The sequence below is a fragment of the Dendrobates tinctorius genome, unplaced genomic scaffold (assembly GCF_039654945.1).
Source record: "Dendrobates tinctorius isolate UK_male_01 unplaced genomic scaffold, ASM3965494v1 ptg000237l, whole genome shotgun sequence".
Taxonomy (NCBI): Eukaryota; Metazoa; Chordata; class Amphibia; order Anura; family Dendrobatidae; genus Dendrobates; species Dendrobates tinctorius.
Window position 1 is genome coordinate 1,245,441 of NW_027361904.1, and position 23,263 is coordinate 1,268,703.

Below are 23,263 nucleotides of genomic sequence, written 5' to 3' on the forward strand. Positions count from 1 at the left end.
CCACCTCCAAGCCTGATAAGGAGAGGGTGTTCTGGGAACGAGGAAGGTTGTACCGGGAGACAGTACCCGGAGATCCTAAAAAGGAGTGGTTGAGGGAAAGACAGCTGGTCGTCCCCTATCAGTTCAGAACCGAGTTGTTGCGGATTGCCCATGAGATTCCACTCGCTGGACACTTGGGGATCAGCAAAACAAAGGCACGGCTGTCTCAACACTTCTATTGGCCCAAGATGGGGACAGATGTAACACACTACTGCCGCTCCTGCGCCACCTGTCAAAAAGTGGGTAAGGCGGGGCCTGCTCTTAAGGCTCCCCTTATTCCTTTGCCGGTGATAGAGGAGCCTTTCCAGAGAATCGCGGTGGACATTGTAGGACCGCTGTCCGTCCCCAGCAGCTCCGGAAAGCGATACATTCTCACCGTGGTAGACTACGCTACCCGGTACCCAGAGGCAGTAGCTCTGTCTTCAACCAGGGCAGATAAGGTGGCTGACGCACTGGTGACCATCTTTTCAAGGGTAGGATTTCCCAGGGAGATGCTTACCGATCAAGGGCCCCAATTCCTGTCTCGCCTAATGGAGGCTCTCTGTGAGAAAATGCAGGTGACGCACCTGGTATCGAGTCCGTATCACCCACAGACTAATGGTTTGTGTGAACGCTTCAACGGTACCCTCAAACAGATGCTCCGCATACTGGTTGAGACCCAAGGGCGCGACTGGGAGCGGTACCTCCCACACCTGCTGTTCGCTTACAGAGAAGTTCCGCAGGCCTCGACCGGGTTCTCCCCCTTTGAGCTCCTGTATGGCAGGCGAGTCCGGGGACCCCTTGGGTTGATAAGAGAATCCTGGGAAGATGAGCCAAACCCCACAGAAGTGTCCATCGTGGATTATGTCATGCGCTTCCGTGACAAGATGCAGACCTTGACGCAGTTGGTGCATGACAACATGACGCAGGCTCAGGCTGACCAGAAGCACTGGTACGACCAGAACGCCCGGGAGCGGACCTACCAGGTGGGCCAAAAGGTGTGGGCGCTGGTCCCTGTACCAACGGATAAGCTTCAGGCAGCCTGGGAAGGACCGTACGTCGTCCACCAACAGCTCAACCCGGTCACCTACGTGGTCACGCTTGACCATGCTCGGGGTAGGCGCAAGGCCTTTCACGTCAACATGCTGAAGGCGCACTACGAACGTGAAGCTTGCATCCTACCGGTCTGCAATCTGCCAGAGGATGGGGAGGAAGATTCCCTCCTGGACATGCTGGCCCAGGCCAAGGCCAATGGGTCCATTGAGGACATGGAGATAAGTGGTTCGCTCACCGTGTCCCAGCGGTTGCAGTTGATGGCCACCCTGGAACTCTTCCGGCCCGTGTTCACCAACCGTCCTGGGAGGACGGAGTTAGCGGTTCATGAGGTGGACACCGGGAATCATGCCCCATTACGGCGAACACCTTATCGGATCTCTGAAACGGTGCAACAAGTCATGCGCCAAGAGGTCAATGAGATGTTAAGGTTGGGAGTGATTTGACGGTCAAAAAGTGCGTGGGCTTCACCTGTAGTCCTCGTGCCTAAAAAGGATCGAACCACCCGGTTCTGCGTGGACTACAGGGGGCTCAACGCCATCACAACCTCTGATGCCCACCCAATGCCGCGCATCGAGGATCTGCTTGAGCGGTTGACAAACGCCAACTACATATCCATCATGGATTTGAGTCGGGGATACTGGCAGATTCCCCTGAGCCCTGAGGCGCAGGAGAAATCCGCCTTTATCACCCCCTTTGGACTGTACGAGTCCACGGTCATGCCCTTCGGCATGAAGAATGCCCCTGCGGTGGCGTACTTAGACGATATTGCCGTCTTCAGTTCCACCTGGGAGGAACACCTTCAGCACCTCCAGGAGGTGCTCAAGCGTCTTCACCAGGCAGGCCTGACCATCAAGCCGGGGAAGTGCCAGATAGGCATGCGCGAGGTCCACTACCTGGGGCACCGGGTAGGCGGGGGTTCCATGAGCCCGGAGCCAGAAAAAGTGGACGCAATCGTGTCCTGGCCCACCCCCAGGACCAAGAAACAGGTGAAGTCCTTCTTGGGCACTGCAGGGTACTATAGGCGGTTCGTACAGGACTATAGCGCCCTTGCCAAACCCTTGACTGACCTCACCAAGCAGAGGCTACCCCAAACAGTCAACTGGACAGATGACTGTGAGGCGGCTTTCCAAGCTTTGAAAGCAGCCCTGTGCAACTCTCCAGTGTTGAGAGCAGTCGACAGCAGTCGCCCGTTTCTGGTACAGACCGACGCCAGCGAGTTTGGCCTCGGTGCTGTGCTTAGCCAGGTCGACTCGGGGGACCAAGAGCACCCCGTGTTGTACCTGAGCCGGAAACTTTTGCCGAGGGAAGTGGCCTACTCGACCATCGAGAAGGAGTGTCTGGCCATGGTGTGGGCACTGCAGCGTTTGCAGCCCTACCTGTACGGGCGCGCCTTCACGGTGGTAACTGACCACAACCCTCTGAGCTGGTTGCACACAGTGTCCGGAACCAATGGAAGATTGCTCCGCTGAAGCCTTGCCCTTCAACAGTACGATTTTACTGTAAAACACAGGAAGGGCAGTGAAAACGGCAATGCCGATGGGTTGTCCCGCCGGGGCGAACCCGCTGAGGTGCGCATGGCCAATTACCGAGAGGTAATGCCTCCTTAGCGCCCTCTTAAGGGGGGAGGTGTGATGTACAATGTCTGCAAGATATGTTTTCTGTTGCAATGTGCTAACAAACCCTCCATTTTCTTTTGAGAAGCTGCCTGCCAGTGTCTCAGTTACATTGCACAGTACAGCAGCTTCCCTTCCCCCGAGTGCCATAAACCAATTTCCTGTCACCCCATTTGGCTTCTCATGTGCCTCGGCTGAAAGAGAAGAAAAAAAGTGCGGGAAAAACTTCTTTGTTTGAAACGAATAAAACTATGAGAGCCTATACCATAAGAACCAAATACCCTAGAGATATGAAAATCACATTTTTGTAACCTGACCTCACATTGACCAACAAGAGCAAGTGTGAACATTAGCAAAAACAAACTTAACTTGAGAAGACTGGAGCAGAGCAGAGGTCCAAGACCTGAGAAGAGACTGAATCACCAGCACCAGGATAGGGCGTTGGCTGTCTTATATCCAGTCTGATACTCCAGAGATCCAATCATTATCCTCCTCGTCAGGTGGCAGACCATTACCAATTAGGCTGTGTGCACACGTAGCGATTTTTAAGCGTTTTTGCCGCGATTTTCAGCGCGAAAACGCTTAAAAATCGTGTACAGAACGCACCCCATGCATTCCTATGGCATTCCGCACATGCTGTGCTAATGCTGCGCTTTTTTCCGCGGCGGAATCTCATCGCGGAAAAAATCGCAGCATGCTCATTCTTTTGTGCGGAATCGTAAAGAATTGCCGCGATTCCGCACCCATAGGAATGCATGAGAATCGCTTACTTCCCGCATGTGGCTATGCCCACCATGCGGGAAGTTAAGCGTCTCATGTGCGGTTGGTACCCACGGTGTGGAGGAGAGGAGACTGTCCTCCAGGCCCTGGGTACCATACCCCTGTAAAAAAAAGAATAAAAAATAAAAAATCGGGGTATATTTACCTTCCAACGTCCCGCGCTGCATTCCCGGCCTCAGCGTTCCCAGTAATGCCTTGCAGCAAGGTCCTGTGATGACGTGGTCTCGCGAGATCGCTATAGCAACGCGAGACTACGTCATCACAGGTCTCGCAAGGCATTACTGGGAACGCTGAGGCCTGGGAATGCAGCTCGGGACGCCGGAAGGTAAATATACCCCGACTTTTTTTTTTTTTTAGCATTTTAACATTCTGTCTTTTACTATTGACGCCGCATAGGCGGCCTCAATAGTAAAAACCTGGTCACACTTGTCAAACACTATGTTTGACGAGTGTGACCAACCTGTCAATCACTTTCCAAGCGATGCTTCAAATCGCTTGGAAAGTGCTTGAATATCGCACGCGAAAATCGCGGCAAAATCGCGATAAAATCGCGGTGAAATCGCGCGGAAAAAAAACGCGCGATTTCTGGGAAGGAGTCCGGTTTTTAGTGAGCGTTTTAAAATGCTACGTGTGCACATAGCCTTAAACCAACCTCACTACCTCCAGTCACCACCAGAGGGAGAACGGAAGGAGAACTCCCAGCTGGTGGAGCAGAAAATGAGCTCATAACAGATTGGGGGTGAGGGGTTGCATGTACACCAGGATTGGGGGTGAGGGGTTGCATGTATACCAGGATAGGGGGGTGAGGGGTTGCATGTATACCAGGATAGGGGGGTGAGAGCACCATGCACACCAGGATAGGGGGGTGAGGGGACCATGCAAACCAGGAAAAGGGGGGTGAAAGGAACATGCATACCAGGAATGGGGGTGAGGGGACCATACATGCCAGGATAGGGGGGTGAGAGGACCATGCATATCAGGATAGGGGGGTGAGGTGTAGCATGCATACCAGAATAGGGGGGTGAGAGGACCATGCATACAAGAATTCAAGAGTGAGAGGACCGTGCATACCAGGATTGGGGGATGAGGGGACCATGCATACCAGGACTGGGGGGTGAGGGGACCATGCATACCAGGATTGGGGGGTGAGGGGACCATGCATACCAGGACTGGGGGGTGAGGGGACCATGCATACCAGGACTGGGGGGTGAGGGGACCATGCATACCAGGATTGGGGGGTGAGGGGACCATGCATACCAGGACTGGGGGGTGAGGGGACCATGCATACCAGGATTGGGGGGTGAGGGGACCATGCATACCAGGACTGGGGGGTGAGGGGACCATGCATACCAGGACTAGGGGGTGAGGGGACCATGCATACCAGGATAGGGAGATGACGGGTACCATGCATACCAGGATAGGGGGTGAGGGGACCATGCATACCAGGATGAAGAATGGGGTGCCATACACACCAGGATTGAGGGGTGAGGGGTACCATGCATACCAGGATTGGGGGGGTGAGGGGACCATGCATACCAGGATAGGAGGGTGGCAGCACATACTAGGATGGGAGACCATATACCAATAAAAATGCTCGCCAGCCAGGCATAGAACGGGTTCATAGCTAGTTGTATATAACAGTGTATTTTTATGTCTCTATATTCTAGAGCAGGAGTCCCCAACCTGTAGGTCGGGAGCCACATGTCGCTCGCGGTCCCATGAATTGTGACTCGTGGCTGTCTGCCATCTTGGTGCATTAGCTCCAGGTCTAGCAAACAGGTATGAAGAGAACATCTCAGAACGGTGAATATTGTGTAGCCCTGCAGATGCCTGTAGCTGGATGCGAGAGTGTGGTTGGAGTGCTGGATGGGAGAATACTGAATGGAGTATAGTGGGAGCACCTGGTTCTCAGTGTACCGCTTCAGGGTGGTCTGTTCAAATCTGTGGTTATCACTATAACCATAATGGGGGCCCTGGGTGTCACTACTGCGAAAGGGGCAGAAGCTGAATGTGGCTGGCGAGACTCTCTCGGAGCTGAATGCGACTCGCGAGACTCTCTCGGAGCTGATTGTGGCTCGCGAGACTCTCTCGGAGCTGATTGTGGCCGGCGAGCCTCTCTCGGAGCTGACTGTGGCCGGCGAGCCTCTCTCTTGGAGCGTGGATGTGGTTCTCAAAGTCAGAAAGGTCAATGGTCTGAAGAGAGAATAAGAGATTTCTTTTCTCCCTTTTTCTGCAGGTAGTAATGCTTTTTTAATCCTTTCATGACCTTGGGCCTATCCTGATCTCGTAGGTTTGGATACATCCTGAGGAAAATGAGTCACTGAGACCGACCCCACAGCGATGAAACCAAGGGGCAGCTGATTCTGACAGTGGAGTACCGGGACCCGTCCTCCCCCACCCCGCAACTACGAGCGCTGCGTTCAATTGTGAACTAATGAGATGCAGCAATGATCGGCGCAGTAACAAGGCACGGCAGCGACCTCAGCAATGACTGCTGGGCCTTGTGGTGCCACCGCTGCTGCACCAGGAAAAAGACATAACTCATCCTTCCCTGCTTTATGGTAATCCGCCCCAACCCTCCTCACTGCCAGCGACGCCCTATCCTCACCTCCACCTGCAGAGCGGCCCCGCCGTGTGCGGACAGGACCTGCGTGACGTCACAGTCATGTGATCAGTCACATGGGGAGCAGTCACATGATCAGGGGCGGAGCTCCAGGTGTCTCAGTGTCTGCAGGACTCTGCTGTGCTGGATGATGTCTAGTATTATAGAGGAGGATGGAGCGGAGCCGCGTGTGTAATGTGTGCGGAGCGGAGCCGCGTGTGTAATGTGTGCGGAGCGGAGCCGCGTGTGTAATGTGTGCGGAGCGGAGCCGCGTGTGTAATGTGCGCGGAGCGGAGCCGCGTGTGTAATGTGCGGAGCGGAGCCGCGTGTGTAATGTGCGCGGAGCGGAGCCGCGTGTGTAATGTGCGCGGAGCGGAGCCGCGTGTGTAATGTGCGCGGAGCGGAGCCGCGTGTGTAATGTGCGCGGAGCGGAGCCGCGTGTGTAATGTGCGCGGAGCGGAGCCGCGTGTGTAATGTGTGCGGAGCGGAGCCGCGTGTGTAATGTGCGCGGAGCGGAGCCGCGTGTGTAATGTGCGCGGAGCCGCGTGTGTAATGTGGTCGGAGCGGAGCCGCGTGTGTAATGTGTGCGGAGCGGAGCCGCGTGTGTAATGTGCGCGGAGCGGAGCCGCGTGTGTAATGTGCGCGGAGCGGAGCCGCGTGTGTAATGTGCGCGGAGCGGAGCCGCGTGTGTAATGTGCGCGGAGCGGAGCCGCGTGTGTAATGTGCGCGGAGCCGCGTGTGTAATGTGCGCGGAGCCGCGTGTGTAATGTGCGCGGAGCCGCGTGTGTAATGTGCGCGGAGCGGAGCCGCGTGTGTAATGTGCGCGGAGCGGAGCCGCGTGCGTAATGTGCGCGGAGCCGCGTGTGTAATGTGGTCGGAGCGGAGCCGCGTGTGTAATGTGGTCGGAGCGGAGCCGCGTGTGTAATGTGCGCGGAGCCGCGTGTGTAATGTGTGCGGAGCGGAGCCCCGTGTGTAATGTGTGCGGAGCCGCGTGTGTAATGTGCGCGGAGCGGAGCCGCGTGTGTAATGTGCGCGGAGCGGAGCCGCGTGTGTAATGTGCGCGGAGCGGAGCCGCGTGTGTAATGTGCGCGGAGCGGAGCCGCGTGTGTAATGTGTGCGGAGCCGCGTGTGTAATGTGTGCGGAGCGGAGCCGCGTGTGTAATGTGTGCGGAGCGGCGCCGCGTGTGTAATGTGCGCGGAGCGGAGCCGCGTGTGTAATGTGTGCGGAGCGGAGCCCCGTGTGTAATGTGCGCGGAGCCGCGTGTGTAATGTGGTCGGAGCGGAGCCGCGTGTGTAATGTGTGCGGAGCGGAGCCGCGTGTGTAATGTGCGCGGAGCGGAGCCGCGTGTGTAATGTGCGCGGAGCGGAGCCGTGTGTGATGTGCGCGGAGCGGAGCCGCGTGTGTAATGTGCGCGGAGCGGAGCCGCGTGTGTAATGTGCGCGGAGCGGAGCCGCGTGTGTAATGTGTGCGGAGCGGAGCCGCGTGTGTAATGTGCGCGGAGCGGAGCCGCGTGTGTAATGTGCGCGGAGCCGCGTGTGTAATGTGGTCGGAGCGGAGCCGCGTGTGTAATGTGCGCGGAGCGGAGCCGCGTGTGTAATGTGCGCGGAGCGGAGCCGCGTGTGTAATGTGCGCGGAGCGGAGCCGCGTGTGTAATGTGCGCGGAGCGGAGCCGCGTGTGTAATGTGCGCGGAGCCGCGTGTGTAATGTGCGCGGAGCCGCGTGTGTAATGTGCGCGGAGCCGCGTGTGTAATGTGCGCGGAGCGGAGCCGCGTGTGTAATGTGCGCGGAGCGGAGCCGCGTGTGTAATGTGCGCGGAGCCGCGTGTGTAATGTGTGCGGAGCGGAGCCGCGTCTGTAATGTGCGCGGAGCCGCGTGTGTAATGTGGTCGGAGCGGAGCCGCGTGTGTAATGTGGTCGGAGCGGAGCCGCGTGTGTAATGTGTGCGGAGCGGAGCCCCGTGTGTAATGTGTGCGGAGCCGCGTGTGTAATGTGCGCGGAGCGGAGCCGCGTGTGTAATGTGCGCGGAGCGGAGCCGCGTGTGTAATGTGCGCGGAGCGGAGCCGCGTGTGTAATGTGCGCGGAGCCGCGTGTGTAATGTGCGCGGAGCCGCGTGTGTAATGTGCGCGGAGCCGCGTGTGTAATGTGCGCGGAGCGGAGCCGCGTGTGTAATGTGCGCGGAGCGGAGCCGCGTGTGTAATGTGCGCGGAGCGGAGCCGCGTGTGTAATGTGCGCGGAGCCGCGTGTGTAATGTGTGCGGAGCGGAGCCGCGTGTGTAATGTGCGCGGAGCCGCGTGTGTAATGTGGTCGGAGCGGAGCCGCGTGTGTAATGTGGTCGGAGCGGAGCCGCGTGTGTAATGTGTGCGGAGCGGAGCCCCGTGTGTAATGTGTGCGGAGCCGCGTGTGTAATGTGCGCGGAGCCGCGTGTGTAATGTGCGCGGAGCGGAGCCGCGTGTGTAATGTGTGCGGAGCGGAGCCGCGTGTGTAATGTGCGCGGAGCGGAGCCGCGTGTGTAATGTGCGCAGAGCCGCGTGTGTAATGTGGTCGGAGCGGAGCCGCGTGTGTAATGTGGTCGGAGCGGAGCCGCGTGTGTAATGTGCGCGGAGCGGAGCCGCGTGTGTAATGTGCGCGGAGCGGAGCCGCGTGTGTAATGTGCGCGGAGCGGAGCCGCGTGTGTAATGTGCGCGGAGCCGCGTGTGTAATGTGCGCGGAGCCGCGTGTGTAATGTGCGCGGAGCCGCGTGTGTAATGTGCGCGGAGCGGAGCCGCGTGTGTAATGTGCGCGGAGCGGAGCCGCGTGTGTAATGTGCGCGGAGCCGCGTGTGTAATGTGTGCGGAGCGGAGCCGCGTCTGTAATGTGCGCGGAGCCGCGTGTGTAATGTGGTCGGAGCGGAGCCGCGTGTGTAATGTGGTCGGAGCGGAGCCGCGTGTGTAATGTGTGCGGAGCGGAGCCCCGTGTGTAATGTGTGCGGAGCCGCGTGTGTAATGTGCGCGGAGCGGAGCCGCGTGTGTAATGTGCGCGGAGCGGAGCCGCGTGTGTAATGTGCGCGGAGCGGAGCCGCGTGTGTAATGTGCGCGGAGCCGCGTGTGTAATGTGCGCGGAGCCGCGTGTGTAATGTGCGCGGAGCCGCGTGTGTAATGTGCGCGGAGCGGAGCCGCGTGTGTAATGTGCGCGGAGCGGAGCCGCGTGTGTAATGTGCGCGGAGCGGAGCCGCGTGTGTAATGTGCGCGGAGCCGCGTGTGTAATGTGTGCAGAGCGGAGCCGCGTGTGTAATGTGCGCGGAGCCGCGTGTGTAATGTGGTCGGAGCGGAGCCGCGTGTGTAATGTGGTCGGAGCGGAGCCGCGTGTGTAATGTGTGCGGAGCGGAGCCCCGTGTGTAATGTGTGCGGAGCCGCGTGTGTAATGTGCGCGGAGCCGCGTGTGTAATGTGCGCGGAGCGGAGCCGCGTGTGTAATGTGCGCGGAGCGGAGCCGCGTGTGTAATGTGCGCGGAGCGGAGCCGCGTGTGTAATGTGTGCGGAGCCGCGTGTGTAATGTGTGCGGAGCGGAGCCGCGTGTGTAATGTGTGCGGAGCGGCGCCGCGTGTGTAATGTGCGCGGAGCGGAGCCGCGTGTGTAATGTGTGCGGAGCGGAGCCCCGTGTGTAATGTGTGCGGAGCCGCGTGTGTAATGTGCGCGGAGCGGAGCCGCGTGTGTAATGTGCGCGGAGCGGAGCCGCGTGTGTAATGTGCGCGGAGCCGCGTGTGTAATGTGTGCAGAGCGGAGCCGCGTGTGTAATGTGCGCGGAGCCGCGTGTGTAATGTGGTCGGAGCGGAGCCGCGTGTGTAATGTGGTCGGAGCGGAGCCGCGTGTGTAATGTGTGCGGAGCGGAGCCCCGTGTGTAATGTGTGCGGAGCCGCGTGTGTAATGTGCGCGGAGCCGCGTGTGTAATGTGCGCGGAGCGGAGCCGCGTGTGTAATGTGCGCGGAGCGGAGCCGCGTGTGTAATGTGCGCGGAGCGGAGCCGCGTGTGTAATGTGTGCGGAGCCGCGTGTGTAATGTGTGCGGAGCGGAGCCGCGTGTGTAATGTGTGCGGAGCGGCGCCGCGTGTGTAATGTGCGCGGAGCGGAGCCGCGTGTGTAATGTGTGCGGAGCGGAGCCCCGTGTGTAATGTGTGCGGAGCCGCGTGTGTAATGTGCGCGGAGCGGAGCCGCGTGTGTAATGTGCGCGGAGCGGAGCCGCGTGTGTAATGTGCGCGGAGCGGAGCCGCGTGTGTAATGTGCGCGGAGCGGAGCCGCGTGTGTAATGTGCGCGGAGCGGAGCCGCGTGTGTAATGTGCGCGGAGCGGAGCCCCGTGTGTAATGTGCGCGGAGCGGAGCCGCGTGTGTAATGTGCGCGGAGCGGAGCCGCGTGTGTAATGTGCGCGGAGCGGAGCCGCGTGTGTAATGTGCGCGGAGCGGAGCCGCGTGTGTAATGTGCGCGGAGCGGAGCCGCGTGTGTAATGTGTGCGGAGCCGCGTGTGTAATGTGCGCGGAGCGGAGCCGCGTGTGTAATGTGCGCGGAGCGGAGCCGCGTGTGTAATGTGCGCGGAGCGGAGCCGCGTGTGTAATGTGCGCGGAGCGGAGCCGCGTGTGTAATGTGCGCGGAGCGGAGCCGCGTGTGTAATGTGCGCGGAGCGGAGCCGCGTGTGTAATGTGTGCGGAGCGGAGCCGCGTGTGTAATGTGCGCGGAGCGGAGCCGCGTGTGTAATGTGTGCGGAGCCGCGTGTGTAATGTGTGCGGAGCGGAGCCGCGTGTGTAATGTGTGCGGAGCCGCGTGTGTAATGTGCGCGGAGCGGAGCCGCGTGTGTAATGTGCGCGGAGCGGAGCCGCGTGTGTAATGTGCGCGGAGCGGAGCCGCGTGTGTAATGTGCGCGGAGCGGAGCCGCGTGTGTAATGTGCGCGGAGCCGCGTGTGTAATGTGCGCGGAGCGGAGCCGCGTGTGTAATGTGCGCGGAGCGGAGCCGCGTGTGTAATGTGTGCGGAGCGGAGCCGCGTGTGTAATGTGCGCGGAGCGGAGCCGCGTGTGTAATGTGTGCGGAGCCGCGTGTGTAATGTGTGAGGAGCGGAGCCGCGTGTGTAATGTGTGCGGAGCGGAGCCGCGTGTGTAATGTGCGCGGAGCGGAGCCGCATGTGTAATGTGCGCGGAGCGGAGCCGCGGGTGTAATGTGCGCGGAGCGGAGCCGCGGGTGTAATGTGCCCGGAGCGGAGCCGCGGGTGTAATGTGCGTGGAGCGGAGCCGCGGGTGTAATGTGCGCGGAGCGGAGCCGCGGGTGTAACGTGCGCGGAGCGGAGCCGCGTGTGTAACGTGCGCGGAGCGGAGCCGCGTGTGTAATGTGTGCGGAGCGGAGCCGCGTGTGTAATGTGCACGGAGCAGAGCCGCATGTGTAATGTGCGCGGAGCGGAGCCGCGGGTGTAATGTGCGCGGAGCGGAGCCGCGGGTGTAATGTGCCCGGAGCGGAGCCGCGGGTGTAATGTGCGTGGAGCGGAGCCGCGGGTGTAACGTGCGCGGAGCGGAGCCGCGGGTGTAACGTGCGCGGAGCGGAGCCGCGTGTGTAACGTGCGCAGAGCGGAGCCGCGTGTGTAATGTGTGCGGAGCGGAGCCGCATGTGTAATGTGTGCGGAGCGGAGCCGTGTGTGTAATGTGTGCGGAGCGGAGCCGTGTGTGTAATGTGTGCGGTGCGGAGCCGCGTGTGTAATGTGTGCGGAGTCTCGTGTGTAATGTGTGCGGAGCGGAGCCGCGTGTGTAACATGCGCAGAGCAGAGCCGCGTGTGTAATGTGTGCGGAACGGAGCCGCGTGTGTAACATGCGCAGAGCAGAGCCGCGTGTGTAATGTGTGCGGAGCGGAGCCGCGTGTGTAATGTGTGCGGAGCCGCGTGTGTAATGTGCGCGGAGCGGAGCCGCGTGTGTAACGTGCGCGGAGCGGAGCCGCGTGTGTAACGTGTGCAGGGCGGAGCCGCGTGTGTAATGTATGCGGTGCGGAGCTGCATGTGTAATGTGTGCGGAGTCTCGTGTGTAATGTGTGCGGAGCCACGTGTGTAACGTGCGCAGAGCAGATCCGCGTGTGTAATGTGCGCGGAGCGGAGCCGTGTGTGTAATGTGTGCGCTAGAAAGGACAGGAAAGAAAAGCTGCTGTCTGCAATCATGCAAAAAAACCCTTCCAAAAAGAATGTCCAACACGTCTGATAGAAAAAGGCCCTGAAGTCGCTAGACTTCAAATCACTATATCAGCACTCAGGTGTGACGAACAGCCCACCGCCGTTCGTCCACTTACGGGCGACACTAACGGGAGTCCCGCTGCCACCAAAACGCGACGGACAGCGGACCCTGTGTCACCACTATGTCACAGTCCCACCACTGACACGGGTGTATCAGCGGATGGAGGGGCGTGACACAATGCCGGCACACGGCTATCACAGGCGCAGTGGGGCTTATCTTAGTTATCCCAACACTGGCACCATGTGACCAAAAATATCCAGCAAGCTAATCTCGCTCTACAATTTGCCGCAGGGGGAGTTTAATTTGGATGCCCCACCACTGCTATCAATCTTCCAAGTACTGCGGGGATTTATGTATATCCCACTTTCTCAGTTCCACTTTGGAACTCGCAGCTCTCCGGCGCCCCCCTTACCCTCAGGTCAGTCAGGGAACTGCACCTAGGATAATTAGTCGCCGGACGGGCTGCCTGTTGTGAACCGGCAATTAGGCTTCTGCAGTAAGGGAATTATCAATGCTGTGGCTGAAGCCCCTTACTCAGCAATATAAGACCCTTCTAGACTGCCAGCAAGCCGTAATAGCCGTGCACAACGCGCTGCCACCAGTCACGGTTACTTAATTCACAGTGTTAAATTAAGAGGGTCCGTGGCAAACCCTTTGAATTAGTAGCGATTATCTATCAAAGGCGTATAGTTCGAGTCTTAGAGCATGGAGACAGATCTAAATAATTATTTAATTTATTTTCCGAAAGAGGACAGTGATTACAGATAAAAGTTGCTATAAAATTGAGACATAAAATATGTACAGTACAGGTATAAAATAAAAGTGGAGAAAACAAAGAGATTACACTCACAGTTCCATATTGTTCCTTAGGCAGACCATGCGGCTATGGTGGGTGGAGGCGGAGCTGCACTTCTCCGCTCATCTGGATCTTTCTAGCACGACGACTTGAGCTGTTCTGAGCTGGTTTGCCCAGGAAATGCCTTATAGACTTTCCTATGTGACATCACAGAGGTGCATTCTGGGTTGATCCCACCTCTCTTATCCAAGTTATGTTTTGGCTACAAAACTTAGATTAGCTATAACTTTATGGGAGAAGCTGGTATGGACTCATCAGTGGTATCATGTTTCCCAGCGTAATGAGCCCATCAAGAAAACATCAAACATCTATGCGATATGACCGTCCATTTGGGCGCAAATCATATCTCAGGTTCTGGACATCCGAGAGTTTTGCAACAGGCACCACAGCGAAGCTGGGTCTGCTCGGATCGCAGAAATATGATTTTTATATTTCTGCTGGGTATGGTTTTCGCGGGACAATCCCTTATTGTTTTATTCAAACTCCTGGTTTCAAACAAAGAGTTTAGTTCCCGCACTTTTTTTCTCTTTCAGCTGAGAGAAGCCAAATGGTGTGAGGAAGATGGTCTAGCTAATTAACATTCCTGCTCTTCCAGAGGAAGTGGCAGGGTTGATAAAACCTGGGGGAAGGAATTCCTATTACTGACAGTTTACAATGTCCTAGGATGGAGGATTTGTTAGCACATTGCAACAGAAAACATATCTTGCCGACATTGTACATCACATCAGGTATATGCTGAAGACAGAGCAAAAGAGATCAACTGATCAGAGACAAAATGGGGATTCAGCCCAGTCCCAGCCAGGGCTGGCTGAACACAAAATCTAAGTAAACCAGACAAAAACTCATATGAACAATAGCAGAGAAAACTTAGCTTTAGGAAGGCAGGAACCAAACTGGAAACCAGGAGCCACAGTCAGGAGAAATAACCAGCAAGAAACTAGGGAGTCGGCTGCCTTAAATCCAATCAGAAACTCCTGATGTCCAATCGCAGTCATCCTCCTCAGGTGGCCGGTCTCTGCCATTTAGATCAGCTTCATTACCTCCCTTCACCAACAGAGGGAGTCCAGATAGTCCACTACTCTGTCAGCACAGCCAGCTCCATAACCCTCACCAGAAGCCAGAGGCAAACCCGAAAATGAGCTCACAACACCCGTGTGTAATGTGTGTGGTGCGGAGCCCCGTGTGTAATGTGTGCGGAGCGGAGCCGCGTGTGTAATATGCATGGAGCGGAGCCGTGTGTGTAATGTGTGCGGAGCGGAGCCGCGTGTGTAATGTGTGCGGAGCGGAGCTGTGTGGATAATGTGTGCGGAGCGGAGCCGCGTGGGTAATATGTGCGGAGTGGAGCCGCGTGTGTAGTGTGTGCGGAGCGGAGCCGCGTGCGTAATGTGTGCAGAGCGGAGCCGCCTGTGTAATGTGCGCGGAGCCGCGTGCGTAATGTGGGCGGAGTGGAGCCGCATGCGTAATGTGTGCGGAGCGGAGCCGCGTGCGTAATGTGCGCGGAGCGGAGCCGCGTGTGTAATGTGCACGGAGCGGAGCCGCGTGTGTAATGTGTGCGGAGCGGAGCCATGTGTGTAATGTGTGCGGATCAACGTGCGTAATGTGTGCGGAGCGAAGCCGCGTGCGTAATGTGTGCGGAGCGGAGCCGCGTGTGTAATGTGTGTGGAGCGGAGCCACGTGCGTAATGTGTGCGGAGCGGAGCCGCGTGTGTAATGTGCGTGGAGCAGAGCCGCATGCGTGCGTAATGTGCGCGGAGCCGCGTGGGTAATGTGTGCGGAGCAGAGCCGCGTGCGTAATGTGCGCGAAGCGGAGCTGCGTGTGTAATGTGTGCGGAGCGGAGCCGCGGGTGTAATGTGTGCGGAGCGGAGCCGCGTGTGTAATGTGCGCGGAGCAGAGCCGCGTGCGTGCGGAGCGGAGCCGCGTGGGTAATGTGTGCAGAGCGGAGCCACGTGTGTAATGTGCTTGGAGCCGCGTGTGTAATGTGCGGAGCGGAGCCGCGGGTGTAATATGTGCGGAGCAGAGCCGCGGGTGTAATGTGTGCGAAGCGGAGCCGCGGGTGTAATGTTTGCGGATCGAAGCCGCGGGTGTAATGTGTGCGGAGCAGAGCCGCGTGTGTAATGTGTGCGGAGCGGAGCCGTGTGTGTAATGTGTGCGGAGTCTCGTGTGTAATGTGTGCGGAGCGGAGCCGCGTGTGTAATATGTGCGGAGCGGAGCCGTGTGTGTAATGTGTGCGGTGCGGAGCCCCGTGTGTTATGAATGAGTCACCGAGTAGGAAAAAACAAAAAGCAAGCTAAGCCCAGAAAACCGGAGAGGTTGGTAACTAGCGGATTGCAGACCCCTGATCCTATCCACAACAACTCGCAGTAGCCGTGGAGCATGCCTACGGTGGTCCTAGACGCTTCGTCACGGCCGGAGAACTAAATAAGCCTAAAGAAAGAAAGGGAAAATCTAAACTGCTCCAGAGCAGACCCCAAAGTAATAGACATCCCCCAACATGTATTGTCAGTGAAACAAGATGAAAACACAGACACAGGTAGAAAGATAGTCTGAGCAAACGATGGGGCCCTCGCTAACTAGAAAGGACAGGAAAGAAAAGCTGCTGTCTGCAATCATGCAAAAAACCCTGCCAAAAAAAATGTCCAAGACGTCTGATAGAAAAAGGCCCTGAAGTCGCTAGACTTCAAATCACTATATCAGCACTCAGGTATATTCTGAAGACAGAGCAAAAGAGATCAACTGATCAGAGACAAAATGGGGATTCAGCCCAGTCCCAGCCAGGGCTGGCTGAACACAAAATCTAAGTAAACCAGACAAAAACTCATATGAACAATAGCAGAGAAAACTTAGCTTTAGGAAGGCAGGAACCAAACTGGAAACCAGGAGCCACAGTCAGGAGAAATAACCAGCAAGAAACTAGGGAGTCGGCTGCCTTAAATCCAATCAGAAACTCCTGATGTCCAATCGCAGTCCTCCTCCTCATGTGGCCGGTCTCTGCCATTTAGATCAGCTTCATTACCTCCCTTCACCAACAGAGGGAGTCCAGATAGTCCACTACTCCTCTGTCAGCACAGCCAGCTCCATAACCCTCACCAGAAGCCAGAGGCAAACCCGAAAATGAGCTCACAACACCTGTGTGTAATGTGTGTGGTGCGGAGCCCCGTGTGTAATGTGTGCGGAGCGGAGCCACATGTGTAATATGCGTGGAGCGGAGCCATGTGTGTAATGTGTGCGGAGCGGAGCCGCGTGTGTAATGTGTGCGGAGCGGAGCTGTGTGGATAATGTGTGCGGAGCGGAGCCGCGTGTGTAGTGTGTGCGGAGCTGAGCCGCGTGCGTAATGTGTGCGGAGCGGAGCCGCCTGTGTAATGTGCGCGGAGCGGAGCCGCGTGTGTAATGTTCGCGGAGCGGAGCCGCGTGGGTAATGTGAGCGGAGCGGAGCCGCGTGCGTAATCTGTGCGGAGCGGAGCCGCGTGTGTAATGTGTGCGGAGCGGAGCCGCGGGTGTAATGTGTGCGGAGCGGAGCCGCGGGTGTAATGTGTGCGGAGCAGAACCACGTGTGTAATGTGCGTGGAGCAGAGCCGCGTGCGTGCGGAGCGGAGCCGCGTGGGTAATGTGTGCGGAGCGGAGCCGCGTGTGTAATGTGCGTGGAGCCGCGTGTGTAATGTGCAGAGCGGAGCCGCGGGTGTAATGTGTGCGGAGCAGAGCCGCGGGTGTAATGTGAGCGGAGCCGCGGGTGTAATGTTTGCGGAGCGGAGCCGCGGGTGTAATGTGTGCGGAGCATAGCCACGTGTGTAATGTGTGCGGAGCAGAGCCGCGTGTGTAACGTGCGCAGAGCGGAGCCGCGTGTGTAATGTGTGCGGTGCGGAGCCCCGTGTGTTATGAATGAGTCACCGAGTAGGAAAAAACAAAAAGCAAGCTAACCCCAGAAAACCGTAGAGATTGGTAACTAGCGGATTGCAGAACCCTGATCCTATCCACAACAACTCGCAGTAGCCGTGGAGCATGCCTACGGTGGTCCTAGACGCTTCGTCACGGCCGGAGAACTAAATAAGCCTAAAGAAAGAAAGGGAAAATCTAAACTGCTCCAGAGCAGACCCCAAAGTAATAGACATCCCCCAACATGTATTGTCAGTGAAACAAGATGAAAACACAGACACAGGTAGAAAGATAAGCTGAGCGAACGATGGGGCCCTCGCTAACTAGAAAGGACAGGAAAGAAAAGCTGCTGTCTGCAATCATGCAAAAAACCCTGCCAAAAAGAATGTCCAACACGTCTGATAGAAAAAGGCCCTGAAGTAGCTAGACTTCAAATCACTATATCAGCACTCAGGTATATTCTGAAGACAGAGCAAAAGAGATCAACTGATCAGAGACAAAATGGGGATTCAGCCCAGTCCCAGCCAGGGCTGGCTGAACAGAAAATTTAAGTAAACCAGACAAAAACTCATATGAACAATAGCAGAGAAAACTTAGCTTTAGGAAGGCAGGAACCAAACTGGAAACCAGGAGCCACAGTCAGGAGAAATAACCAGCAAGAAACTAGGGAGTCGGCTGCCTTAAATCCAATCAGAAACTCATGTCCAATCGCAGTCCTCCTCCTCAGGTGGCCGGTCTCTGCCATTTAGATCAGCTTCATTACCTCCCTTCACCAACAGAGGGAGTCCAGATAGTCCACTACTCCTCTGTCAGCACAGCCAGCTCCATAACCGTCACCAGAAGCCAGAGGCAAACCCGAAAATGAGCTCACAACACCCGTGTGTAATGTGTGTCGTGTGGAGCCCCGTGTGTAATGTGTGCGGAGCGGAGCCGCGTGTGTAATATGCGTGGAGCGGAGCCGTGTGTAATGTGTGCGGAGCGGAGCCGTGTGTAATGTGTGCGGAGCGGAGCCATGTGTGCGGAGCGGAGCTGTGTGGATAATGTGTGCGGAGCGGAGCCGCGTGGGTAATATGTGCGGAGTGGAGCCGCGTGTGTAGTGTGTGCGGAGCAGAGCCGCGTGCGTAATGTGTGCGGAGCGGAGCCGCCTGTGTAATGTGCGCGGAGCGGAGCCGCGTGTGTAATGTGCGCGGAGCCGCGTGCGTAATGTGTGCGGAGTGGAGCCGCGTGCGTAATGTGTGCGGAGCCGCGTGCGTAATGTGTGCGGAGCGGAGCCGCGTGTGTAATGTGTGCGGAGCGGAGCCATGTGCGTAATGTGTGCGGAGCGGAGCCGCGTGTGTAATGTGTGTGGAGCGGAGCCGCGTGCGTAATGTGTGCGGAGCGGTGCCACGTGCGTAATGTGTGCGGAGCGGAGCCGCGTGCGTAATGTGTGCGGAGCGGAGCCGCGTGCGTAATGTGTGCGGAGCGGAGCCACGTGCGTAATGTGCGCGGAGTGGAGCCGCGTGCGTAATGTGCGCGGAGCGGAGCCGCGGGTGTAATGTGTGCGGAGCGGAGCCGAGTGTGTAATGTGCGAGGGGTGGAGCCGCGTGTGTAATGTGCGAGGGGCGGAGCCGCGTGTGTAATGTGTGCGGAGCGGAGCCATGTGTGTAATGTGCGCGGAGCGGAGCAGCATGTGTAATGTGTGTGGAGCGGAGCCGCGTGCGTAATGTGTGTGGAGCGGTGCCACGTGCGTAATGTGTGCGGAGCGGAGCCGCGTGCGTAATGTGTGCGGAGCGGAGCCGCGTGCGTAATGTGTGCGGAGCGGAGCCGCGTGCGTAATGTGTGCGGAGCCGCGTGCGTAATGTGTGCGGAGCAGAGCTGCGTGTGTAATGTGCGCGGAGCAGAGCCGCGTGCATAATGTGCGCGGAGCGGAGTTGCGTGCGTAATGTGCGCGGAGCAGAGCCGCATGCGTAATGTGCGCGGAGGGGAGCCGCGTGCGTGCGGAGCGGAGCCGCGTGGGTAATGTGTGCGGAGCGGAGCCGCGTTTGTAATGTGCGTGGAGCCGCGTGTATAATGTGCGCGGAGCGGAGCCGCGTGCGTAATGTGTGCGGAGCTGCGTGCGTAATGTGCGCGGAGCGGAGCCGAGGATGCAATGTCCGCGGAGCGGAGCCACGTGTGTAATGTGTGCGGAGCGGAGCCGCGGGTGTAATGTGTGCGGAGCAGAGCCGCGGGTGTAATGTGTGCGGAGCAGAGCCGCGGGTGTAATGTGTGCGGAGGGGAGCCGTGTGTGTAATGTGTGCGGAGGGGAGCCGTGTGTGTAATGTGTGCGGAGCGGAGCCGCGTGTGTAACGTGCGCAGAGCGGAGCCGCGTGTGTAATGTGCGCCGAGCGGAGCCGCGTGTGTAATATGTGCGGAGCGGAGCCGTATGTGTAATGTGTGCGGTGCGGAGCCCCTTGTGTTATGAATGAGTCACCGAGTAGGAAAAAACAAAAAGCAAGCTAAGCCCAGAAAACCGGAGAGGTTGGTAACTAGCGGATTGCAGACCCCTGATCCTATCCACAACAACTCGCAGTAGCCGTGGAGCATGCCTACGGTGGTCCTAGACGCTTCGTCACGGCCGGAGAACTAAATAAGCCTTAAGAAATAAAGGGAAAATCTAAACTGCTCCAGAGCAGACCCCAAAGTAATAGACATCCTCCAACATGTATTGTCAGTGAAACAAGATGAAAACACAGACACAGGTAGAAAGATAGGCTGAGCAAACGATGGGGCCCTCGCTAACTAGAAAGGACAGGAAAGAAAAGCTGCTGTCTGCAATCATGCAAAAAACCCTTCCAAAAAGAATGTCCAACACGTCTGATAGAAAAAGGCCCTGAAGTCGCTAGACTTCAAATCACTATATCAGCACTCAGGTATATTCTGAAGACAGAGCAAAAGAGATCAACTGATCAGAGACAAAATGGGGATTCAGCCCAGTCCCAGCCAGGGCTGGCTGAACACAAAATCTAAGTAAACCAGACAAAAACTCATATGAACAATAGCAGAGAAAACTTAGCTTTAGGAAGGCAGGAACCAAACTGGAAACCAGGAGCCACAGTCAGGAGAAATCACCAGCAAGAAACTAGGGAGTCGCTGCCTTAAATCCAATCAGAAACTCCTGATGTCCAATCGCAGTCATCCTCCTCAGGTGGCCGGTCTCTGCCATTTAGATCAGCTTCATTACCTCCATTCACCAACAGAGGGAGTCCAGATAGTCCACTACTCCTCTGTCAGCACAGCCAGCTCCATAACCCTCACCAGAAGCCAGAGGCAAACCCAAAAATGAGCTCACAACACCCGTGTGTAATGTGTGCAGAGCGGAGCCGCGTGAGTAATGTGCGCGGAGCGGAGCCGCGTGTGTAATGTGTGCGGAGCGGAGCTATGTGGATAATGTGTGCGGAGCGGAGCCGCGTGGGTAATATGTGCGGAGTGGAGCCGCGTGGGTATTGTGTGTGGAGTGGAGCTGTGTGTTTAATGTGCACGGAGTGGAGCCACTTGCGTAATCAGAGTGTATCTAGGCTTTCTGGCACCCGATGCAAGAATTCGGTTCGCCCCCCCCCCCCCAAAGTACACATGTGATTTGCACACTTAGTCATGTACCCATGAGCTGTTCTCCCTAATGCTCTGAATGGTCAGTGAAAAACTGAGAGAAGCAGGGAGAGAAGCTCGTTGTCACAGGACCATGAGTATGAAAATCGCATATGGGTGAAGTGTCCATGTGAGAACTACTGGAACCTGCAGAGCAGAATCCTGACGCGGTCCAGTCAGTCCAGGGGGGTCCCGCCCACCGTCTATTTAAAGTCCACATTACAAGCCATGGGCACCCGGGTTACAAGCGGTGGATACCGCGTTCTCCGAGGCATACTACGCCGCCACCCACCAACGGTAAGCCCACCTTTAGCCTAGCACCTCTAAACATAGGAGTACTTTGAAGCGGTACTTAACCCCTCATGTACCATGCATCTCTGTTTAACAGCCACATCACACAGCGTGGTAAAGGTTATTCTATGGAGCATGAACTCACAGGCGACTCCTAGCCTGACACTAAGTGAGTAGATTCATTGGGGGCATGTTGACTATTTAATTTTCGAGTACATTGAGTGAAATTTCTTCATCCTTCTCATGACCTACAGACCCCTCATATAGGATTCCTTACGGCATTATTACCGGTCAATCCAGTTACAAATCCTTACCGGTTGGTATCTATAATACTTCATTTGCACTTATCACAATAGTCTGGTGCAGTTATATGTTAGCTTTCTATTACAGTTAAAACCCTCCCTTTTTTCTTTTTATTATTTAAGATAAACACAAGATTTATCACTAACACGGATCAGACTATTTACACCATTATTACAGTGGTGTCCTGATACTGAGTGAGTAGTGACAGATCTATGATTGATTCACTTCATCTCTTCTAATTAATTTGGCGCAATCATTATATATACATACATATATTTTTTTCTGTCACTTCAGATACATTGCAAATCTTTCCAAGAGAACAGTCTGGGTAGGTTATATACCTCCTTTTTTTCCCCCCCCTTTTTTCCATTTTCCCTTTATTCCCTTATACCTCAACCCGTCCCACCTATCACTAGTGCACTATTGTATATTTGTTGTGTTATCCGCTGTATGTTATCTTAAATGACTATACACTATGTAGCCTCTGACTTGTATTGTACACTTGTATCTGATTTGCAGCTAACTGATGAAGGCTTGTTTGTAGAAGCCGAAACGTCTAATTATTGAGACTGCAAATAAAATCTTCACTTTGCAACAAGTTGAGTGCCAAAAATTTATTATATTATGAAGACTGCAGTAGACGGGGCTTGTCGGCGAAGCAGGAGCCATGAACTAGCTAAGCCTCCGGAACAGAGAGCTCCCACCCAGACCATCGTGACTTCTGCTCCCCTAGAGGTGTTAATGATCGACTGCTTGACTGTGGGCCCAGCTCACCTCAGATACGAACACTGCATGGTGATGACTGATCATTTTACTAAAGTTGCTGTGGTGACTCTGACCCGAGATCAGACTGCTGAGTAAGCGGCACAGGTCTTTTGTCTGGACTTCATCCGGGTGTACGGTTATCTGAAGAGAGTTCATTCTGACCAAGGCGCCTGTTTCCAAGTGTGAATGATGGAAGAATTGTATTGTCTGTGTGAAGATCTAGAGTTGTGGGTGTCAGTAATCACCTAGGCAGGTTAACGATGCAACAAGTTTTATTTGTATCCATACAAGCATTTCAGTAAGTCCAGGTAGATGCACATATTCCCCCACCAGATAAGGTCATTGCATGTAAATACAACATAAATTGAGGTAACGTCATCTGTGCTGGGAAAGTATTTCAGTTCCTCACATTCCTCCCCCACTTTTCCAGCACGGCAAGTACTGGGCTCCAATTCATGAAATTGACTATCCTTCTTCTGACGACAATTAGCAGAGTTCGTGGCTTCCTCAGTCTGTCTCGATAGTCCATCAGCATTGCCGTGGTCTCTCCCACACTGGGGGGAGGTTATTTGGCATGTCGAGGTCTTCTGATGCAGCGGGAATGAGTCCTTGGCTTCGGGTTGCGACACTGGTGCAGTGGCACACCAACCCTGCTCCTAAGTTGTTGCCCAGCAACACATCCACAGGTAAGTGTCGCACTACCCCCACATCCACTATTCCCTTGCTGTGTCCCCAGTCTAAATGTAGTCGGGCTGTCCGAATGTTCAGAGATTCTCCTCCAGCTACGTGGACTCGAATGTGCCCGGCATTCCCTGGCGAAGTGTCCCCTGCGTCCGCAGTTATGGCAGCTTAATCCACCTCGCCCTGATGTGGGCCGTACTTGGGGTTTTGTGGGACTTCCCCCTCTTTTCTCGCCCCCAGCATTCCAGCCCCATTGCAGTACACTGTTCACAGGTTGGAAATGCGGATGACGTGGACCCGAATGGGCCCGGCCTTCCCTGGCGAAGTGTCCCATGCGTCCACAGCTATGGCAACTTAATCCCCCTCGCCCTGATGCTGGCCGTACTTGGGGTTTTTGGAGACCTCCCCCTCTTTGTAGAGTACGAAATCTTCGCAGTTCCTCCTCTCGCTGGACCATGGATCTCGCTGGCCTCTCGGGAAGCCCCTGTTCCCGACTTGCCGGAGCTGTTCTCCCACACTGCCCTGGACGATTGGCAGACCAGCCAATCTTGCAGCCTCCTCCAGACTCTGTGGTTTTCTATCCGCCACCCATTC

At 56.2% G+C, this 23,263-nt stretch overlaps 1 protein-coding gene and 1 long non-coding RNA gene across 2 annotated transcripts in view; one reads left to right on the plus strand and one right to left on the minus strand.

Annotated features, from left to right (window-relative positions):
- The window catches only part of LOC141060492 (uncharacterized), a 118,724-nt gene extending 112,523 nt beyond the window's left edge, over window positions 1-6,201 (minus strand). The window contains 1 exon segment of the mRNA XM_073556755.1: window positions 6,076-6,201. The gene's annotated coding sequence lies outside the window, so the exon portion shown is untranslated.
- A 14,668-nt stretch (window positions 6,202-20,869) lies between these two features.
- On the plus strand, window positions 20,870-21,429 carry LOC141060497 (uncharacterized). Its single transcript, XR_012222710.1, has 3 exons — window positions 20,870-20,926; window positions 21,018-21,089; window positions 21,175-21,429. It is a non-coding gene; the product is annotated as an uncharacterized lncRNA (long non-coding RNA).
- The last annotated feature ends 1,834 nt before the right edge of the window (window positions 21,430-23,263 follow it).